This window comes from Chiroxiphia lanceolata, chromosome 2 (genome assembly GCF_009829145.1).
Source record: "Chiroxiphia lanceolata isolate bChiLan1 chromosome 2, bChiLan1.pri, whole genome shotgun sequence".
NCBI lineage: Eukaryota > Metazoa > Chordata > Aves > Passeriformes > Pipridae > Chiroxiphia > Chiroxiphia lanceolata.
Genome location: NC_045638.1, coordinates 59,687,646 through 59,709,783, shown reverse-complemented (window position 1 = coordinate 59,709,783; position 22,138 = coordinate 59,687,646). Strand labels below are relative to the sequence as shown.

At 39.0% G+C, this 22,138-nt stretch overlaps 1 protein-coding gene across 9 annotated transcripts in view; it reads right to left on the bottom strand.

Annotated features, from left to right (window-relative positions):
- The window catches only part of ENOX1 (ecto-NOX disulfide-thiol exchanger 1), a 361,700-nt gene that overhangs the window by 139,062 nt on the left and 200,500 nt on the right, over nucleotides 1-22,138 (bottom strand). The window contains exon 1 of one of the 9 annotated variants that reach the window (XM_032680008.1): nucleotides 11,061-11,242. The exons of the other annotated variants lie outside the window; for them this stretch is intronic. The gene's annotated coding sequence lies outside the window, so the exon portion shown is untranslated. Of the gene's footprint in view, nucleotides 1-11,060; nucleotides 11,243-22,138 lie in introns of those variants that run through there. 9 annotated transcript variants of the gene reach the window in all.

The window sequence follows — 22,138 nt, the reverse complement described above, 5'->3', positions numbered from 1 at the left end:
AAAGAATGGCAATTTTAAAGTGTTACTGTTCACTGTGATTCATAGGACAGTGGTCATTAGGTTGGTCACACTCCACCTGACCTGCCAAAGTACAGGTAATTTATTAGGCTATCTCCAGCTGTCTTCTAAAATATATCAAGCGTCTTGTACTGGTTCTTCCCAATATTTTTGTTTGTCCATCTGAATACAAGACTCCCAGTAAAGAAGGGAGAAAGAAAAGCTAGACAAGGATATACTGTAAGTTGCTATCCAATTCTTCCTGACCATCTTACAATGAAGAAAGATGGGAGTAGCAACAAAGAAGGTGATACTTTTGTGCCATAGCAATCTTATATGTGGCATATGAAAAAAAGAGCATCTTCAATGTGATTCTGAAGGTGGCTTTAATTAATAATATTGCATATGCAATGTTACGAGGCATTGCCTCGTGTTTTTGTGTGGTTAGTGTATGTTAACACCTAGAAAACCTCAACTAAATTCTGAAATTCAAAAGGAATTGAAGAAATACACACATTTCTTGCAATAATTTGTAAAAAGACTTTTACTAACTCTAAAAAAATAAATGAGGTACCAGACCATTTTTGAAAAAAAAGTCTTATTTTCTGGGATGGGATCCTAACTTAGGCATCTACTGCTTCACCTCCTTGCAATTCTACTGGAGAGGCCTGTTGCTTTCCAGCATCTCCAGAGTCACCCTGGATTTATCTGGATTTGTCTGTCACGTCTCTCTCACAGGATGCCTTTGAAAGCAAAGATTGATTCTGCAGGAACTGGCACTTTCCTTAAGAAAACAGCTTCATTAGGCACAAGCTAGTGACAATAAGATCCCTTAGAGCCTAAATGGGAGCTCTAGTTACGTGTTCACTCACATTATTTTTCTGATTTTTTGTCTTATGAATGATTTATAACACCTCTGTTCATTCTATATTATGCCACTAAAAAACTACATTGTCATCTTACAAACTCATAAAATATGTGCTACTGCATTGAAAGCTTTTACTTTTCACTAGGTACACCGAATATGTAGGTTTCTGCATAGTTGCAAAGGATCCTTTCCACCAATTTTCACTGAAAAATAGTTAATGAGTACATCATGACATACTGATACGACTAAGACTACTTAGAGAAAAATCACAATATATTTACTATTCAACAAAGCCAATTTGTACAATGCATATTTTCTGGAAGAATTGCTCATTTGAGATGCTGAGTTACTTCAATCCTCTGTCCCAGTGCTTCTTGAAGATAACACATTGTACACACAAAGGCCAGACTTCCCTTGGAAAGCAGAACACTGAAAGACTTCAACAGAGAAAGAAAAATAAAACAGAGGTCACCAAGACAAACAGGTGTTGTCTTCAGATGCTCCTTGAAAGGTCACTCAGTAATATTTCATGGTAAATCCTGAACTTCACTGGTATCTCAGAGCAAAGTCTTAATAGGTTACAAATGCACTTTTTCTTTTGTGTGTATTTTACCAGCTGCGGTCTGAATCTGCTGATGCCTATAAATAAAAGAATCTGGAAGCACATTAAGCAAAGCATTATAGAAGTCCAGCTTACTTACTGAAAAAGCATATGCAGTTCCAAAATCATCTGGAACAGAAAAAAAAAAAAAGCCATGTTGCTGGCTAGCAGTGCAGTGCAGTCTCGATAAAAAGAGATCTGATTATTCCTTGAACACAAAACACTGTTGTGAACTGATGATTGCATATCCATTTTTTACCCTGCCAAGATGGCTTGCAATTGTGACTCGCTTCCCATTTAAAAGAGCATGACATTTAGACATACTGACTAAATTAGGACAATCCTTTATTTAAATGCCTGCATTTAAATTTAATTTGTATTTAACAACAGCAACAAAAGTATCCTGAAATCTTTTAATTACTTATAGCGGTATTTTAATAGCAAGCCTTGTATCACACTGTTTTCTACTAAAGGCCACTGACCGCTTTAGAAACGTGATATCCCACACCACTGTATTTCAGTCCAAAGAGGAAGCACCTGAAGTGGCTTTTGAGCAAACACACTTCAGCAATTTTACTGAAAGGCTGAATAGTGAAATGAGAGATGCTGGAAAGGCTCCTTGATGCCATAAAATACCTGGGCCAGTCATTATATATGGGCTATACATGCTATTTCTTATCTTTCTGGGCTTGAGAGAATACGTTTATAAATGCACCACACTTATCAAATACCTTCTCTCACTCTACTGTACAATGTCCTTGCTTCGTGTTTACCAGACCTACATCAAGCTGCTAAAATACAAAGGGTTGTTTGGTTGGATTTTTTTTTAAACAAAAACAAAGGGAGGGGAGGGGAAAGGAAAGAAAAAGAAAAAAGAACAAGGCAAGCTGGGATACATTTCCAGAAAGAGCATGTTGGCTAATCTAAGTGAAATCACTCCCGTGTCACCGCCTGAAAAAAATTAACAGCTTGACAGGTAAGCCCTCTCTGTGGCAGAGCCCCACTGACAGTACCATACAGACCATCAGAGGCAGGGGTGCCTCATTACTGAATTTCCAAATGAACACAGACTGCTGTCTGCTAGTCCCAGAAGACCAGGATGCAGTTGACTTTCACATGGTAACATTATGTATGGAAAGTCTATTTTAAGTAACTTTTTAGAAGTTTCTAAAATGTATTCATTATCATTTTTCTACTCCTTCAAAGTCTGTATAATTGAACTCCTGGAGTTAAGGCAGCCTGTCTTTTCAGGCAGAGATTCATGGGGAAGAAAACTCAAACCTGTCAATCAAACTATTTTCATATTTTTAAAATACACTTTTATCACTGGGTCAAATTGTGGCAAGAGGTGATATCTATGTGTCCTTGGTTAAGTGCCTGAGTGACCTGCAGAGCACGGTTTTGCAGAATACTGAAGCAATCTAAAGTCATACTGATCAAAATGTTATGCAATACCATCAAGTATTTTCTCAGTGACAGTTGTTAGGTGAAACTCTGGAAAAGAGGTTTAGGCTTGGTTGGTTTGTTTTAATTCAAGGTTTCTGATGCTAAATTTTCTTTAAGAGAAAATCTCACTGTCTCTTCTATCAATGTACATCTGTCCTCACCCTGAAAGCTGCCACCCCTTTTAGCACATCACACTCAGGATATCTTCTCCAGCTACAAGCTCTAAATCGATAGTGTGCTCCCTGGGCTCATTTATCTTGCATTTCTTTCATTTCTCTTAGTTTACCTCCTGTTCTCCATTTACCTCATAATGCTTTTTCTTGCTTTTCTTTGTATTATTTTGTTTCCATTCACTGACTCCACACTTCACCTTAAAATGGAGGCCCATTTCTTGCCTTAATCTGCTCTGGGCCATTCTCTCATCCAAGTATCTCTTCACATTATTGTTTGTTACACTGTACTGTTTTATTAGAACGGGAGAGGTTCACCTCGCCTAACTTCTGGCAATGTAGACATGTATGCTTGAGCTTTCCTGCTGCCATCATTGCCAATGGGGAGAACCAGATACTTCTGCCAGCCTGTTTCAGACACCTACTTTGCTAGGCAGTGAAGTACACCTTGGAGGTGCACATCTCGCTCCTCTGAGTAGAAGTCTACACTGCAGTTCTGGATATGAACATCTGTTTTGTCAGACACCCATGGGATGAGATGAGCTGCGCTGAGCAAACTGTGCCTTGGGAGCTCAACCGTCGCTCTGCTACCTGCATACCATATGAATCCCAGTAAGACACTCAATCCTGAGGGACTTGGCTCTTTTGCCTGATAACTCTGGCCTAGTGAACTGCAGGAGAATAGAAAACATGACTCAGTTTGCAATAACTCATAAGAATGTCCTAAATATAGATACGTATAGATATTTAGAGAGAGAGAGAGATGGTTTGCTTTCTGATTTTATTTTCTGTCCATCTCCAGTGATTATGTCAACATATGACTATTAGTGTTTGACAACGGGAACTGCCTACTCTAACACATTTCCTGCAACTGTGATGCGCTACATCTGCCTTTTCTCTGGAGAGAAAATACATCCTGGACCTTTTCTTCCTACTTCCAAATGAATTCCATCTCCTCCACCTCATTTCTTTACTAGGCACTTAACTTCCTGGCTTCTCCCAACTCCCATTTTAAAGATCAGTGGAAACCACACACACCTCTTGGCTACCACAGTCCTTTGTTTCTGCCCATCAGCCTTGCCACATATAATCGCATTCAAGTTGAGCACAACACCTTCAGGCAAAGCCCCACCAGAAAATAGAATCACTAAATCACAGAATCACAGAATACTCTGAGTTGGAAGGGACCCACAAGGATCATCGAGTCCAACTCTTAGCCCTGCCCAGGACCATTCCCAAGAGTTACACCATGTGCTCAAGAGTATCATCCAAACACTTCTTGAACTCTGTCAGGCATGGTGCTGTGAACACTTCCCCGGAGAGCCTGTTCCAGTGCCCAACCACCCTCTGGGTGTGGAATCTTTTTCTAATATCCAACCTAAACCTCCCCTGACACAACTTCAGGCCATTCCCTCGGGTCCTGTCACTGGTCACCACTGAGAAAAGATCAGTGCCTGCCCCTTCTCTTCCCTCCCCGGATATTTGTATTCCCTCATACCCATCAGCTTTCAACAGAAGTTGAATTAAGTTGCTAAGCAGAGCCAGGAATTTTGTCTGTTTTCTGAATGCTTGTTTATGGGATCACTGGTAAATTACCTAAATTAGGATTATCACATACTCTGTGGCCACTGAGGGACAAGCAATCCCACAGTTAACATAAGGTCAGACCAAGAGAACAGCAGCTGCTGTGCATCCGCTATGATCAGGCAACAAAAATTATTGCGATGCTTCTCCGTTGTAACTAGCTGTCAGAGGGTCAGGATAGAGGAGGCTTGAGCTGCAGATCATGGTGAATATAATGATGCTAAAACCCCTCCCTCCCTCCAGTTGGTCCTGCTGCACCTTTAGGCAGACAACAATCCTTCTATTCCCCTTTCCCTGAAACACCTTCCTGTATGTGTATTTCTTCAATTTCAGTTATAAGTCTTCAGGGCAGGAAATCATGTGGATTTTTCCTCAGGCACGGCTAAAACCTACTAGAAACCCATCATTCCTTGTGCTGTAATTGGACTGATACTGGCTTTAGCCAGGAGGCCCCCAGGCAGGGATGTCAGTGAGCCAGCAATGCTCTGAGACCCAGAGGCAAGGCCACCGCCTTGCCAGGCTTCTGCATAGCACCTTGTGCAACAACGCTTTCATCCCTTTTAAGGCTTTTAAAAGCTTACTGTGTTATAAAACTAGGAATATTGATGATCATAGCATCCCCCTCTCTCCTCATACAGGCCTTCTGCCCCTTTCATGAAGCTAATAATCCTCTCACAAACCATTTTCCAAAGTGTTTTACGTTTATTTGTCTTTTCTTATTTGATTTATAAGCTTTTCAGGTCAGAGAATTTGCCTTTATCTATGTTGGCAAAGTACAATGTCAATTTACTGCATTATATAAATATTTCCTAATAACAAGGGCAATAACAAGAATAATGTATTTACTGTAATACAGTATTTCTAGCCTTCAAGATACAATAAGAAACAACCCAAAGTCAACAACAAGACCGAAAAATTTGAAGAACCTTTAACTGTGAAGTGGAAGCCATGAAGTCATTCTGTGAAACTTTGGTAAATTAGTTACTTGTATTCATAAATAGCAGTAAAAATCCTTGCAAATTGACCCTCTGGAAAATATAAAGCAGAACATAACCAGTGTAAACCAGCAGAGCACTGCTTCACATGTGTATTATAAGGGTCACAAATGGCTTTCTAGTTACTTTTTAAACAAACGCAATGTTAATACTTTCACTGCAACATTATGAATAAAGCATTTGGCCTGTAGCTATGAATATGGTATCTGATGGCTTTTGACTTGTTTGTTTATATTGTCATCCAGAAAATTTATGTACTGTGCTCTCTTGGACTCAATCTTGACTTCACCTCTTGAACGAGCGGAGGGCACAGCCCATGTAGAGGGCTCTGGGGTGCAGCAGTTTGCCTCAGCTTCCCCAGTGTAGCTTGATGGCTACCTTCAATGCCCTCCCTACAGCAGCACAGAGCTCTTCTGGCACACGGGAGAGAGAACAGGGTGCCAGGGTCAGTGTCCATACCTATTTGGCACCATCTTAGTTCATGTTGCTAATGGTTTCTTTGCTCTTTAAAGCTCTGAGGTATCAAATTAATCAAAATAATGGTGATGGTGCAAGAGATTAAACTGACAGGAGTATGAACTGCCCTTGTTTATCCAGGTGATACTACAGGAAGTGCAACACCAATACATGTAGAGGACAAAGCCCTGTCCTTTGAATTTACAGCCTGAACAGAAAATGCTTTGTGAGACCACTATATTTCTGTCTAAAACATATGGTTTAATTTAGGAGTGCCCAAGTGACACTAGTGGCCTCTGATATATAAGTGGTCAGGGAAAGTGACCTCTATGTACCTTCTTGCCTGAAGCTCAGAACAACAGCAAGTGGATCATTTTGAATGGGCCCCATTTATTATTCTTTTAATTGCCTACTAATACTTCTTTCAGTAGGAAAGACTAATAGAGCCCTTCTAGCTCCAAATGTCTTCCAAACCATCCAAAATTGCAATTCAGCCAAAACAAATAAGGGGTCTTCCATTCTCTATAAATGAAAAAGCAACTGGACAGGGATCTAGGAGATTCCTGTTCCTCATACAGCTCTGCAACACACCTTTGGCAAGTAATTTAAACTGTCTATGCCTTCATCCCACATGAAATGGTGTGATTATACTTTCTTTATCCCAGACTTTATTAATTTTGCCTAGTCAGGCTGTTCTCTGCTTATGGGGTATGTCCAGCATCACAGGACTATGACCTGGGCCTGCAGATAACACAGGATGGCATTAGGTTGAGGAATATTTTTTCCCTGTAAAAATCAAAACCAAAGCAGAGTAGAATAAAAAAAAAAAAAATCAGTGATCATAATTTCCTTTGGAATCGCTGTCTATCTGAATGTGGAGAAAATAGTAAGTTTCCTTTAAAAGTACTTGCAATGAAATTCACACTCTGTCAGGTGTAAATTACAGCCTCTATCTCATCTTGTTCTATCTACAGCTCCTTTCTTAGTCATGCATAGCACCAGTGTACAAAAATATTTCCTGCATGTGATCAAGCAAGCATGGGCACATAAGATGCAAACAAAATAGGAGACTTAAAAAAAAATATTTACTGGCATCTTAAAAGAAAAGTAAAAGTTTGTAATCATGCCATTTCTCACTGATTTACAGCTGTGCTTGGGAAGACAATTCAAATAAATCTATGAAATATTTTCTTAAAGAAGTCACAGAGAACTGAAATAGCTAAAAATAAATGACAGAAAGAAATAATAAACCCAGGAACATGATTATATTGTGCAATCACAGATACAGTAGATCACTTAAATTAAGTCTTGATCATAATAGAGCTGCTCAGTGGAATAGCACAGGAAAGAGATTTTTCATCTTTTTTTTTTCCCCAGTGTTTTATACAAGACCTTCTGATTGCATATGCTTTACAACATCTAATAGATTACTTCAGACAGATTTCTATACACCATACTAAACACTGCAGAAACGCAGTTTCATCCATGCTCATCTTTGAAACAGTGAACTCCTCCCCAAGTCCCATGGGTTGGTGACACTGTGAAGTGCATCAATGGCACATGGTGATGCATCACAAAATTTGGGAGGAGTCACCAGATCGAGTTGTAGTGCACTGTTGTGTTAGTCCATATTTCAAGGTACAAACGATTTCAGCTTGGGTAGAAATTCAATGTTCTTAATCTTCTTTAGGACAACTGTGGCTAGGGGCAAGGAAGCAGCGTATTTAGTTTAATTACATGTCCAGAAATGCCTGAGCCAGGAAATTCTCTCTTTAAAGTCAGCAATTTCCTTTCATTCAGGAATAGTTAAAAACCCTTAATTGTTAAGCTATCTATACAAAGGCTATACCTGAGGTTTACTACTGATTAACTCTCCAAATGCTTATCAATTGGTGAAGACTTGATGCCTGCCACAGCTCAGAAAGAGAAGCAATAATTTTCTAGATGACAATAAAACACCTTTGGGGGGCACTAAAATTAAAAATTTGCTTGTTCAAATAATGCATGAACAAAACAGCTTTGTATGATTTCTCAGGGAATGAAAAGAGATGCCATACCTGCTATGAATGGCTACAGATGTTCTGAAAAATCTGCAGACAAGATACCAGACTTTCCTGTTGTGTCTGGTACAGTTTTTTGCACTTTCCAGGGTAAGGCAATCAAGTTCTGACCCCAGCTTCCTATTAATCAACACTTGGGCCAGTAAATGTAGTTTAATTGAAGTCCATTCATGTTTCTAAGGGAAGTTTAATGATGGAAAGATTCATGCTCCATCTCATCTCAGTGGTAGTAAGATTCATGTATGCAGATCCATCACTGAGAATGACCTGGCCTCTGTTATTGTTAATTGAAGCATATTAAGAGATTTAGCAGAAAAAAAAATCCAAATTTGAAATGTCAAGAGACAGATCCATCTAGTTTCATATTCCGTAGTTATATTATACCTTAATTACAGTTAATTGGGAGATATTGTTCCTGGTGGAAGAGCATCTGACAGTTTTTGTGGATGATTAAACATAGAACAGAATTTGATGCATTTGTTGAATGTGGGATCTGTTTATTGTGACTATGCAACTCTATCTAGAGTATCATTCCCACTACATAGCAAAACAAAAGAAAGTCACAGGTCAAAAATATTTCCCTCGCCCTGGGCACAGAACCAATGAGGGCTTCAATACCATTTGTGAAAGAGTATTCTTTGATTGAGTGGTATTAGCTGGACTTCTTTCCCCATACAGTATAAAATACAAAAAGTAGAAACCCAGGCTGACAGCATGAGCTCAGCTTCTGCTGGTGTTGATACGATTTGCTCACACTTATTGACCTGTGGCTGTGTATGATGCTGAAATATGTTTTGCTGGGCTGTCTGAGATCATTGCTTATGCTTAAAATAGAAATGGCAGGATTGGTTTTATCACTGAAAAATAAGCAGTGCACGTCTTCTGCCTGAAAAGTAACCAAATTAACATTTGTGAAGTAATTTTTCTTCTCAGTTACCAAAAAAAAAAAAAAAAAAAAAAGGGAAAAAAAAAGTAACGCAATTGGCTACGTTACTGGTACTAGAAAAAGTCTTGGTTTTCACAAACTCTATGCATGCTGATTTTCTAAATGCTTGATTACTCTGAACTGCAACAATTGTGATAAATCATTTGCTATTTACTCTTTAGTGCAACTACATGCTTTGGGCAAAGATTTTTTTTTGGTTCATTATTTATTTAGTTTTGAAAGCAAAACCACTCTTTTAACACATTTTTCCATTCCCAGTGATGGATTTTATCTTTGATATGTGATCCAGTTATTTAACTACCTCTCACTACTTCTCCCATGAATTGTTTATACAGCAACTTGGCAGCATAATTTGCATATCACAGGAAAGATCCCATTACATGTTCCCAGAGGTGCAGTTGCACTAGCTTTATCACTTTCTGCCACCAATGCACATCCCAGAAGCAGAGTGTCTGGTTAATCCAGAAAGGCACTTCTTGGCTGCCAATAGTAATTAAACATTAATGGTGCAGTTACAACATTTTCAGCCACTCAAAAATTACCTTCCCATTGTCTTTGCTAAATATAATACCTAAAAATATATTTATTTTTTCATACAAATTTTCCTTCCATAGGAAAATCACAGAGCTTTACCTTTATTATATTCTGTTCAGCTGTTGCAGACTTGACCTAAAATAATTAGACAAGGAACAAATGCACAAAGAAAAAAAATTTGGAAAGAAGGAAAACATGCTTAGAAGCAGAGTAACTCAATATACCACAGAAGAGCTGGAGAAGACTAGGAGCTGGACATGGTATTTGCTCTCCAAACTCTTATTTGATGACCGAATGGGACAATGGCTCTAACTGCAGGTTTCATGGTGATACAAAGCCCATATTTGGGTGTATTCCAGATTATTCTTCACACATTGTATGAAATCTAAAAAAAATGACAGCAACATAACTTTCACTGAGAGGAACACTTACTCCAAGAGTACTCTAGCAACATCAAAGCATACAACCACTAGGGATCAGAGCACAGGAATTGAAGGGAAGCCAGAAATACACCACAGTCAAACATCAATTAATTTCCTGCCACAAAGCACTGTTGCCTCCAGATGTTTTCCCAACAAGCAGACAAACAGTCCCATGCCTTCAAACAGAGCTGTCTGACATACATTTGGAGGGAATACACATTGTAGGTACCAAATCTTGTCACCTTTGATTGTCCCTGTACAATGCCATCAGGCAGTGAAAGACTATGCACTTGAAATTTCAGAAATGCAAACTCCGTTTGGGTGAAATTTGGAGTCTGAGATTTAGATCAGAATTGTTAACAAAAAGAGCCTTCTCAGAAAGTACCTCACGCAAACATAGTAACACCCCCCAGCTGCATTCAGTGCAATAGCCAACCCAGCACCTTTCTCTCTAGCAATATGACAAACTCACCATAGAGGGCTCAAAGAGAGAAAAGGGGTTGATTCACTAAGAAAACTAATGGGCTATTTAGTCAGTAGCCTTTGAGTCACAAAGTCAACCTCAGTGAAGAGTGATTGAAACTGGTTATATTCCATAGCCCAAGATCGCATTACATAGTGCAATAGCCAGCAGTCACAGTGACTTAATCTGCAAAAGGCAGATTAAGTCTAAGGATAGCCTGGTGGGCAGGAAGGAAAATCAGAGCTGTTCCTGCCTGTTTAAAAGTGAACATTTAGTTTTTAAGCCTCTCGACACGATCCTTTTTGAACACATTATGTTTACTGACATGCTACCCTGATATTTTGGGTTAGTAAAACAAAAAAACAAACAAAACCCCAAAACCCAAAACAAGAGGTAAGGTTATAAAATCAAATATGATGATTTCTGCATGTTAAAAGAAGTATTGCTTCCACAGAGACCTGGAAGCTCAAACAGCTGAAGCACTGTACCAGTACATGAAAACCAAAAATGGAACTGACCTGGGTTTCACGGTTCAAGCGTGCCGTGGCAGGGATCCCGGCACTACTTCCAAATTCAAAGCTTGAATAAACACAGTTGTAGTTTCTTGAAGTGGATGCTTTTAATGTAATCTGAAAAGGGTGTGAGAAAGGGCATACTCCCGAAACTATGTTTCTTAGGTTTAAATTCTAGAGAAGCCCAGCTCGTGACTGCTTGCTATTAAGACTGTTCAGGAGAGAGGGAGCGTCTTTGAGTTCACATACTTAATGCTCAGTGGTGTGCCTGCAGAGTGGCAGGAAATAAACAACAGTGAGGAGGGGTTAACCAGAGACCTGCTGGCTAAAATCTATATGCCTGGAAACAGAAGGGAGAGGGCTGCAAGGTCAGATACAGTTCAGTTGTTTCTAATAGGGCATCAGCCACAGAGCTACCAGTCACAGAGACACTTATCACAAGCTGTACCCACCTTCTATCCCCCCCTAAACTCAAAATAGCAGTTGTGCATCACGTCATGTCAGTCTTTCTGAACTGATCTAGAATGTCCTCCTAGTTCCCAAATACAGAGTCATTAGAAACCACCTGTACAGTAAATAGAAGAACACAGAGAGATCAAATAAGCCACCTATGTGTGGATCTCCATCATAATATCTAAAACTCCTCAATAGCCCCCAAGATCTATTCTCCAACTTATTTCCTAAGACAGTTGTGTGCCTTCTGAAATAATGCCACCATTCTGCCATAACTGCATCAAGGGAATATCCACACAGACGGTCAGATAAAAGTAAAAATGTCTCTTGAGCCTGAGTAGAAAATCCCTTTACTTAGAGCCTGTCTACCAAAATTCACCACTGCTCCAATAGATTTCCCCTTTCTTCACAATTGACTCAGCAGACAGGAAAGGGCTTTTTGAAGCCACCAGCTGTGTATGCAAAGAGATGTATGGAGTTGGGCATGAAGCACAGCATGAGTCAGAAAATCCAGATGTGGGAAGGCTTGAGGACGAGACAGAGCAGCTGTCCATTATGCTTGGAAATGTGCAGAGGAAGAATGAGCAAAGCTATGCTTCAGAAGAGCTCATTCTGCTGCAAATGTAAAGGATGCAGCAAACATTTTCCACAAGATCCATCCCAAGAACTAACATTGGCAGAAATCAGACACGATTGAAGACATTTTGCTTTAGCTTTTTGCTAGCAGCTTTTTTTAGAGAAAGAACTGGGGTACTGTGCCACATCCCTGTCTCCTCCTCCTCCCCCCCAAAAAAGCAACAAATTCAACTCTATAAAACAATTACTAGACAATGAGGAAACACTCAATAGCAATGGAGAAGCATAAAGTAATACTGTGGTTGCACACATCTTTTTTTGGCATACAGACTAGTTACAGATGCTAACGGAGGCAATTTCATATGTCTAGATATTTACTCTATGCTTGTAAAATGAAATGGTATTTTTCATCCCATCTTGACTGGAACAGAGAATATGTTTGGATTATAAATTGTTTAGAATTACTTCTTAATACTGTTGGCTTTTCTGTATCTGCTTGTAGGAGGGACAGGAGGGAGAAGATGGATAATACTTGACAGATAAAACCATAGAAGAGAAAAACAGAAAGCAAGCTTTGTTTTCGACACATTTAAACTGGTCAAATGACAAGAATCAGTTGCCTTGGAAGCAGATCTGCAGCTAAATGAAACTTTTCACCTGTCCAATATATGAAATATTTATTATCTGAGGGTGACTAGAGATTCAATAAAACCAGACACAATGCAGAAAGCAGACCCAAGCTCATCACCTCCATGAATTTCACAGGTCCTGTGGTAGCCAGATTAGATTTTGCCACAGAGAAAGGGAAGTGGGCTCAATTGCAGCATTGGGTGTAATGAGAAATAAAACTAGAGGAAAGCAACTTCTTAACTTTATATTTGATTTAACCAGGTTGGTGAAGTAAAATGATGATCTTATACTGTGTTTAGTAAGGCTGGAAAACATTATCATTTCCAATTAGAGAGAAGAGACCACTCTCTCTTTAGATAATTACTTTTCCAATAAATTTTTCTTGGCCACTTGTTTCCCCATAAAAATTGTCCAGTGTTTTTGTTGTGTAGAAGTTGTTGCATTGGTTTTTTTTTTCTTTCCTTATTTTGTGGGGGTTGGAATTAATTTATTATAGAGATGAAACTTGGCAGAGATCCAGACACAACGTTCATTCTAAAATTCAATTATGGGATTCCTTGTTTATTTTATCTCAGAATTTGATCCTGCAAAATGGATGACAGTTGATGCAAAAGTGGGCATGTAATCTAGTTCATTTTATTTTTCAGTAAAAAGACTTTAGATATTTCTGTTGCTGCTGACATAATCCTGACTGTGAACAAAAACCAGAGCCATTATTTAAGAAAGTGATAATTTTGCACAGCTGCTTTCATAAGCGAATCACACTTTGAAATAACATTTTTGCCCTTTATCACATTCATTTGTTTCTCAGAAAACCCGGATTTCCAAGATCTTTGATGCCCTTACTATTGACAGCTTTAACATCTGCATTCTAAGGTGCTGAAAATGTCAAATTAAGCTAAGGAGTAAAAATAAAGACAACAGTCCATTGTCATTACATTCTAAATTGTACCATAATAAAGTATAATATTTCAGCTAGGTCTGGGGAGTGTGTGTGTGGGGGGGTGTGTATGTGTGTGTGGGTGTGTGTGAAGTGACTGAAAAGTTGTAGAGAGTTAACACACAACACCAAAATATGATCACTACTTTCAGTTCATGCCATTTCCTTATCACACTGCACTGGGCAATTGCATGAACACTTTCACAGTAAATATTGGATCAGATAACATCACTTCAAGTCAGAATTTCAGGCTTTTGGGTGCTGCATAGGACTGATCCTGCCCTAACAATTAAGATGGAAGTGAGTTATGAACAAGATGGGGAGAGGAGGAAGAAGAGCACAAGGAAAGAGGCAATCTGAATTCAGAGGTATCTGAATGGCGCCATTGCACAAAGTGTGCCCCCACAAAATTGATGCACAGACTGCTGGATTACTGTTTTCACAGTGGCATGTAACAATTATCTCCAGCCTCTTTCACAACACCACAGGCCTTAAAATATTAACAAGTCCTCTGTTTCAGTTATGCTACTCTGGCACTAGTCCCGTACCCTTAAGAGAGTGTACCTCTGATCCCGAGCAGGAGCATTTTCCCATACCTAACACATAACACTTAGTTATACACTCACACTTTTCCTAGACTCAGCCTTCATTTTCATTGTTTCTGTGCAAATTAGTTCTTCCACATCTGTTACAGTCCCTTTGCCCTCTAACAGAGCACTGTGCTTATGCTTTTCCAAGTATGCCAGAAAGAGGTTGCTAGGTTCCAAGTTCCCCAAAAAGCACAGAACGTGCCTTCTTTCCTGCCTTTCCACATGCCTGGAATACCCCCTTCTTTCCCACCATGGTACATCAAGTACCTTCCCTTTCTTTCAGAAAACTGAGAATCCATCTGTTCGTCAAAGTGCTCCATCTGCAACAACAGCAAGTCCAGTGATGTGCTGCCAATATTTCAACAAAGGGCTCCTCTAAACCCACTCCCCTGAGTCAGTTACACATCCCACATCCCCAGGGTGAGGATGCTTGCAGACAGGAGGTGTGTGTGAAACAGGCAGGCTCTATTCATTTGGTTTTCCCATTTCAACAAAATGCTTTCCCACACCTAAGGAAATAGGCAGCACCATTTGGTAAATGCATTTCTTTTACATGCCTCCTACCAGAAGTGTTAATACTTGGGTCCTAGGAAGAGAAAAAACAAAACAAAACAACAACAACAACAAAAACAAACAAACAAAACAAACAAAACCCAAACCAAACCAAAACCCAAACCAAACGAAACCAAACATCACCCCTCCACACTTTGTTGCAAGAGCTGCAGAGTGTGCACGACAAAATACAAGGGATAAAGATGGTAGGGAGAAATCTGAATCCCTTCTAGGGACTTCTCAGGACCGTATCTGTGTCAAGCAAATTAGTGAAAGGGTCTCAGCTACAAAGAAGGAAATCGTGCCAAATTTTCCTTTCCACATGAACTAGTGAAGGCCTGAGCTTCACAAACATGACTAGTAAGCCTGAGGAAAAGGGTGAGGGAAGAGCACTCAACAGTTAAGGCAGGCAGTTTTTCAGAAGGCAAGTGTACAGCACTTTTGCCATTCGTACTTCTGTATCGGGTCTGAATCCATATCATACAGTTTATAAATACATATATGCATATATATGTATAAACATATGTGAATTAGACAGTTGCTTTTACAAACTTGGGCTGCTGTCTTTTCTTCATAAGTCATCCTGTCTCAGGCATTTTAAAAGTCCAGGCTTAATGATTTTCCCTACGTGATTATACAGGAGTTGATGCAGGCCAGGATGCTCCAACTGCATGTACTTTTGATCATTCACCTTTTCTGTTGCTGTTTATCAGCTGCACAGTGTTAGATTTATGACAGTTGCAATCACATATAAATGGCCAGCTGTTAAATTCCATTAAACTCCTAGAGTTACAGTATAATATATGATTTCCTATTTTTTAAATCAGCAATTTCTTAAATCATTTGAGGCTCTTAAAAAAAGAACTCTCTTCTACATTGGAACACATGATCTATACCACTTCAACTCTTTTATCTTGATGCACTTTTTAAATAAGGAAAATTAAACCAAGCAAACCAGAAAACAACAAAAAACTTGGACTCAACAACTCAGTGTTGAGTTCAGAAGATGACTTATGCTGATTTTTAAGAATAAAGAACACAAGATTAGCAGGAGTGGTTGCCATTACATAGTTTAGTTCAACAGCATTAAACTATAATACATGTGCAAATTATAACACTAAATAATCTCTATTTATATGCCAGAAAGCCATAATAAATATGTTCCGGTTTTGTCTACTTTGGCTGCCACATAAATGGCAATGTATCAAGTCTCTTACCTAAAAATGCAGGCAGCACTAATGTGTCTGTCTCATAACGAGTTCTTCCAGAGAGAAATCTCGATTCTTATCTAGCAAAGCACAACAGCACATTCTGGAGATCACCCATGTATAGCAAAACACTTTGGAACATATTTATGTTTAAAGCATTTGTTAAACAAGAAGAGATTAAACATGTGCTCAGTAGGTCTGTTGAACTGCAGTCATTTTAGGCTTCCACAAAGCGATCTGCAATGCTCACAGCTGTCCTTGCACAGCCACCCTGCTGGCTCCAGCACCCCGGGTCCTCTACAAAATAGGTTTAAGGAAGATGCCATGTGAAAATAACAAAAGACAAGTACAGCCCAAACCAAAGCATCACCGGGAACTTTCCTTCCGAGCCAGGAAAGACAAAAGCTTTTGAAACAGAGGGCTGATACAGTCCAGGAGGGCTGGAGCACTGCTGGCACAAGGCACAGACATATACAACCCCAGAAACCCTACCAGCTATATTGGTAAGGCATGATGGCATGGGTGGAACATAAGGATCATTATCTCTTTTTTTTCAGACAGTAAAATCAAGCACAGACAAAACCCCCAAAAGTTACCTGCTAAAGACCTGCTAAAGCAAAGTTATGACAGGAATTTGAAATTAATCTAGATCTGCTGAATTCTCCTGATTCTCCAACCACCAAACCAGCATCCCTCCTGGCTTTGAAATAAGCATTCAAATCATAATTAAAGCAATTTATATGTCCATCATGTTAGCAAGGCAAGGAAGTAAAAATGTTTTGCAAAGAATTGTCCAAATCACTTGTCACAATGGAGATGAGCTGAACCAGCAAAGGTGAGGTAGGGAGTTCAACACTCACAAGAGCATTTCCTGTTCCAAAGAGGTGTAAGTTAACTGCCCTCTCATTTTTCCTCTATTTTCTTCAAATATCTTAAAATCCCTACAATGCATCCAGCTCAATTTCACTTGGTTTTGATCTTGGCAAAGTACGTTATCAGTTTTCTCCCTAATTTGTGCTCCCAAAGTGATTGCATGGCACAGAAAGCCAGTTTGTTTTCCCATAGCGAGTTCTTTGTAATCTGTTCTACTCTCATCTGGTTAAAAGTATATGAACAAGAATATAACATCCCATACAAAAACTTCACTTTTTCTTTTGAAAAGAAAAGCTCCTCCCCCCACTGATATTTGAGTGAGCAGGAACACAAAGCCATCAGCCTTAACTTGAAAACAGAGGCGTTATGTTGGGCCATAAGTGGTCCAGTAAGTTCGTGAGTAGGATGGTTGATACCATCCCATGACTTTGAAACTTTCTGTATTTTAGTCTTGTGAAGAGATATCCATCATACAAGCCAAGTTGGAAACTACATGAGAGAAACTAGCTGAGTCGTGTTGCCTGTAGTATTCACACTTTTATCTCTCCTCTTCTGTGTCTGCTGCTGTGCCACTTTTTGGCCTCAGTGCCCCTTGTGTCCACTAATCCTCTTATGGTTCCTCTCTCCATGGATGCCACAGCCCTCTGCGGCAATGAAACTTTGTGATCTAGTCATGAGTTTCTACTGGGCTACCACTGCAGTATCTTCCTTTGCAAACGCTGCTTGCAAAGAGGAGGGAAAATACCATCAAAATGCATTAGTGGAACTATCTTGTACTAAAATTCTGTGGTGATCATGCTAGTCTGATCATTTAAGCTGACCACAAGCCTGTAAACTGAGAGCATAAGTGTTGCTGATCAAAGCAAGTCAGTGACATAAGAAATACTCCAGTGTGAGCTTTGACAACTAAAGAGTGTCAAACTTCTTTTCTGTTCCTTTCCTCTCTCTGAGAAAAGAACTATTTCCCAGAGGATGTATTTGTTTCCAAAAGCACACATTAGTACTGAAGCTGGACACCAACACTGCATGCAACTAAAATGTCGGCTGCAGCACAATTTCATCTTCAACACACACCTGAAGGACCCATCCTCCTCATTTTTGTTCAACAGTCCTTAAATATCCCAGCACTCCAATGCAGTATCTGTCAGTCAAGCCTATATAAACTGTCTCCTAATAACTACAGGCGTGTGTGCACGCATGGATGTAACTAGCAAACCAACTAACCAGCAAGCTAACACTGTATACTTAATCTCCATCTTGCTCAGTATCCTATTTTAAATTATCTTTCTTCAAGTATTTTCTTCACATTCCCTCAAAGTTTTTTATTGCTTTGACTCTGTGTACAGCTGCTTCTTGATGAGGCAATTTTGTTGCTCAGTTAACTATCACATTAATCAGGTGAATGTGTCTCCTTAGTATATCTAACAATTGCTCATTAAATCAGTTCTCTGGTACTGTTGAAAAATAATTAAAACCCTGTTTCCAATAAACAAGCTATAAAGGCATTAAGGGTAAAATAGTGTGCAGGAAATGTACTGGAAACACAGGGACAGAAAATTCTGACCAGGCATAGGGTGGGCAGATTTAGCTGAATACCACAGTAATTGCTCATAGCGTCAGGCTGATAGTAAAAAGAAAGTTATAAATATTCACTTCAAATTAACAAGAAACGTATTGTGGCTGAACACAAGCTCCTTTTATGTTTGCTTCCTACAAATAGTCATGCAAAGCAAATTCAAAGCTTGTACACTCCATGATTTTCTTCCAGAATAGGAGATATAATTGATATGGGATTTACACAGCTTCACGAAGCAAGGGAGGCCAGGCTCCCAAAATCTTTTGGATCCAGCACACAAAGTTAATTAAGCAAATGGTAAAGGAACTGCACCGGTTCCCTGCACCTTCTTCGTCTAGCATCATGCACAAGGATATCTAATTACAGTTGTCAGCAAGGGAGGTGATGAGAGAAATCTGCCATCAGGTAATTCAAATAAATATAAACTTGAGACAATAATACTTCCATTGAAAGAACAAGAGACTGAATTTGTAGAATAAGTGACTCCCTTTGCTTTAAATGCTACACACAAAGTGAAATGACACAGTGAGATCTCAGTGACCAGATAAAATATGTCATTTTCTCCCCACCCAGTGAACCATGCAGAACCGAACAGATGAGTCACCTTCCCCACCTACATTAAAGGAGAACAACTGGAAAAGATTTAAAATTCAGTATGCAAACTGGACAATTTTAAATCAGCTCCAAGTCAATCATCCCATCTCCAAATCAGTCACTGACGGCAGTAGCAACTTAGCAATAATGAGCATTTATATTTTGCAATTCTTATATATGTGTTTAGTTAGGATTGTGGTGGTTAATATACTGTTCCACTTAATTAAATACTGTTAAAATTGTACTTTAAACTTCATCTCATATCTTGCTAGTACAATTACAGTCTGTAAGGCTCCATTTTATATCAATCACTAATTTGCTCTCCGGCAGTGCAATTTCTTGTTATGAAGCATTCATCTCTAAGAAGTCAAGATGTGCTGAGTGCTTCTAACACTACAGCAGCCACTTGCTGTGTTGAAACCATGGCTCCAGAATAAAGAATCAGTAGTTGTCTTCTTCCTGAAAGCCAAAGTGGAGATACCTGATATCCCGAAAGATACCCCAGAAGGAATCCCACGGCATGTGACAGAAATCATATAAATATATTATATGCATATAGTCTTGGAAGAGTGCTCCTAAACTATGAGTGTGAAAAGGAGGTGTGTGCTGAGGACACCCTTCCATCCTTCAATGCAGCCAGTGAACAAGCAGTGGAACCAGTTTAACTATACAGAAAAGCAATGACCAGACAATAGGGAGATGATAATCAAAGCTACAGAATTAGCAAATAGACAAAAAGGGAAAAAACCACACTCACTATAGCTGAACTTTCCCCCTCCTCTAGAAAGCAGATAATTCTTGAAAAATAACAGAAAGAAAAGGGAATGGAGGACAGCCTGACAAAGAAGCCATAGACAGAAGTGAGATATTTATCTTGATTTTGTATGTGAGTACTCTTCACACAAGATTTAGCTCTGCGTTACAAGCTTACTTGACACTTACTCGACAGTAATTTCCCAGCCACACTGTGTGTTAAATTAGACAGTGTTTTCCTAGGTATTGTTTTATGTCTGCACTTCACATGTAAAGATTCTCTCTGCTGACTTTTGGATAATCCTAGCCCCTTTGGAAGGCATACATGTATATATAAGCATTACTTAAACACACCCATAGCATATGCTTACATGTAAGCAAAAGCATGTGTCAGTGTATTTCTTCTGAAGTTTGCTGTTCATTAATATAGGGGGGAAAAGCCTTTCAAAGGGGATCTAAATCCACTGCTTTTGGAAATCACTTATGTCCTAAGGAATAAGTGCTAATCATCATCTACCCTCACCTGCAATATCTTGCGAATATTGTAATTCTGTGCAATGGTTACTTAGAGATTAAAACACAGAGATACTTAGGGTATTAGACATTTCTAAATAAAATAATTAATTTTGCCTATTTTTGTTCAACAAGTAGGTACAGGAAAAACTATTGAAAATGAAATACGATTTAATGCAGTCCTTGCATGAGAACAACCTGTCTGTAAAAAAGTCAATATTTTTGTCACGAAAATGCTTCAGAAAGGTTTCATGGAAGAAGACAAATTGCTTGAGTCTCTCCAAAATTACAATCTTGGCTGCTTACAGTTAAACTATAATACACATTTTTTTTTGTGAAACCAAAGCTTTATTCCTCAAATCTTTATTCAGTAGCCGAGAAAGCCAGTGTTCAGAAAGTAAGAGTGAAACTTAACTGATCTAGTCACAATTATTTCATTGTCTTTTATAAGCTTAGAATGATATCTGTATATGGTACTGATAAACAGCCCTTGCTGTTTAAGTAATTAAGACTGATGAAATCCATTTGGCCTTTATTGTACATGTTTCTTTGAAGAAACATCAGTTTTCACAGATTTTTTTTTCCTTCTCCCCAGGAAGGCAGAACTCTGCTAGATCTGTCCCAAATGAAAAAGAAAAAAAAAATCACTAGTTATAAACCCAAATGTTTCAACAATAACCATGAGATGATGTGGTAGGCAGAAAAAACCACATATAGCGTTTGTCTCAAACTATTCTGGTTCAGTGCTAGTTTCTGATCTGTTTTTCAGAGAACGGCAGAAACATTTATTCAGATGACACTAGCTTTAGAAAAAAATGTAGACTTCCTTTGCAGTGTAAAGTTTTTGACCCTCATTCACTTCCCAGTTTTATATCTAAAACATGTTTGTCCTGTTTCCAGGCTTCTATTATAAAACAGATGTACTGAAGTCCATTGAGATGGTTTTGGCTGGGATAGAGTTAATTTTCTTCACAGTAGCTGGTATGAGTCTATGTTGTGAATTTGTGCTGAGAACAGTGTTGATAACAGAGATGTTTTCATTACTGCTGAGCAGTGCTGACAGACTCAGGGCCTTTTCTGTCTCTCACCCCACCCCACCAGTGAGTGCACTGGGGGTGCACAAGGAATTGGAAGGGGACACAGTCGCGATAGCTGACCCCAGCTGACTAAAGGGATATTCCATACCATATGGCATCACGCTCAGCATATAAAGCTGGAGGAAGAAGGAGAAAGGGGAAGGACATTTAGAGTGATGGTATTTGTCTTCCCAAGCTGCCATTACAAGTGCCAGAGCCCTGCTTTCCTGGGGATGGCTGAACACGTCCCTATCCACAGGAAGGGGTGAATGAATTCCATGTTTTGATTTTGTGCATGGCTTTTGCTTTATCTATTAAAGTTCCTTTGTCCCAGCACAGGATTTTCTCTCTTCAATCCTTTGGATTCTCTCCCCCATCCCACTGGGAGAGGGAATGAGTGATTGGATCCATGGGACTTAGCTTCCGGACACTTAAAACACAACAGTCATATAAAACCTGGCATTCATAATGTATGTGTACATATTCCATTCACATATTCCATCCTTTGCTGTAATATACTATAAAACATATTGTATGTTAATCATTCTCCCATTCTGTAAGAAATTCTGACATACAAAGTTTGTTTAACCACCCTAAATCAAGCCAAATTTATTGACTGTAATATAAAACATTTTATTAAACTGCAAAGAAAATTTCAGCTCATAATATATTTAATGTTGAATTTTTTAGAAGTTTATAAATTCTATACCAAAAGTTAAAAAAAAATTTTTGAAGTAGAAATGTATAACT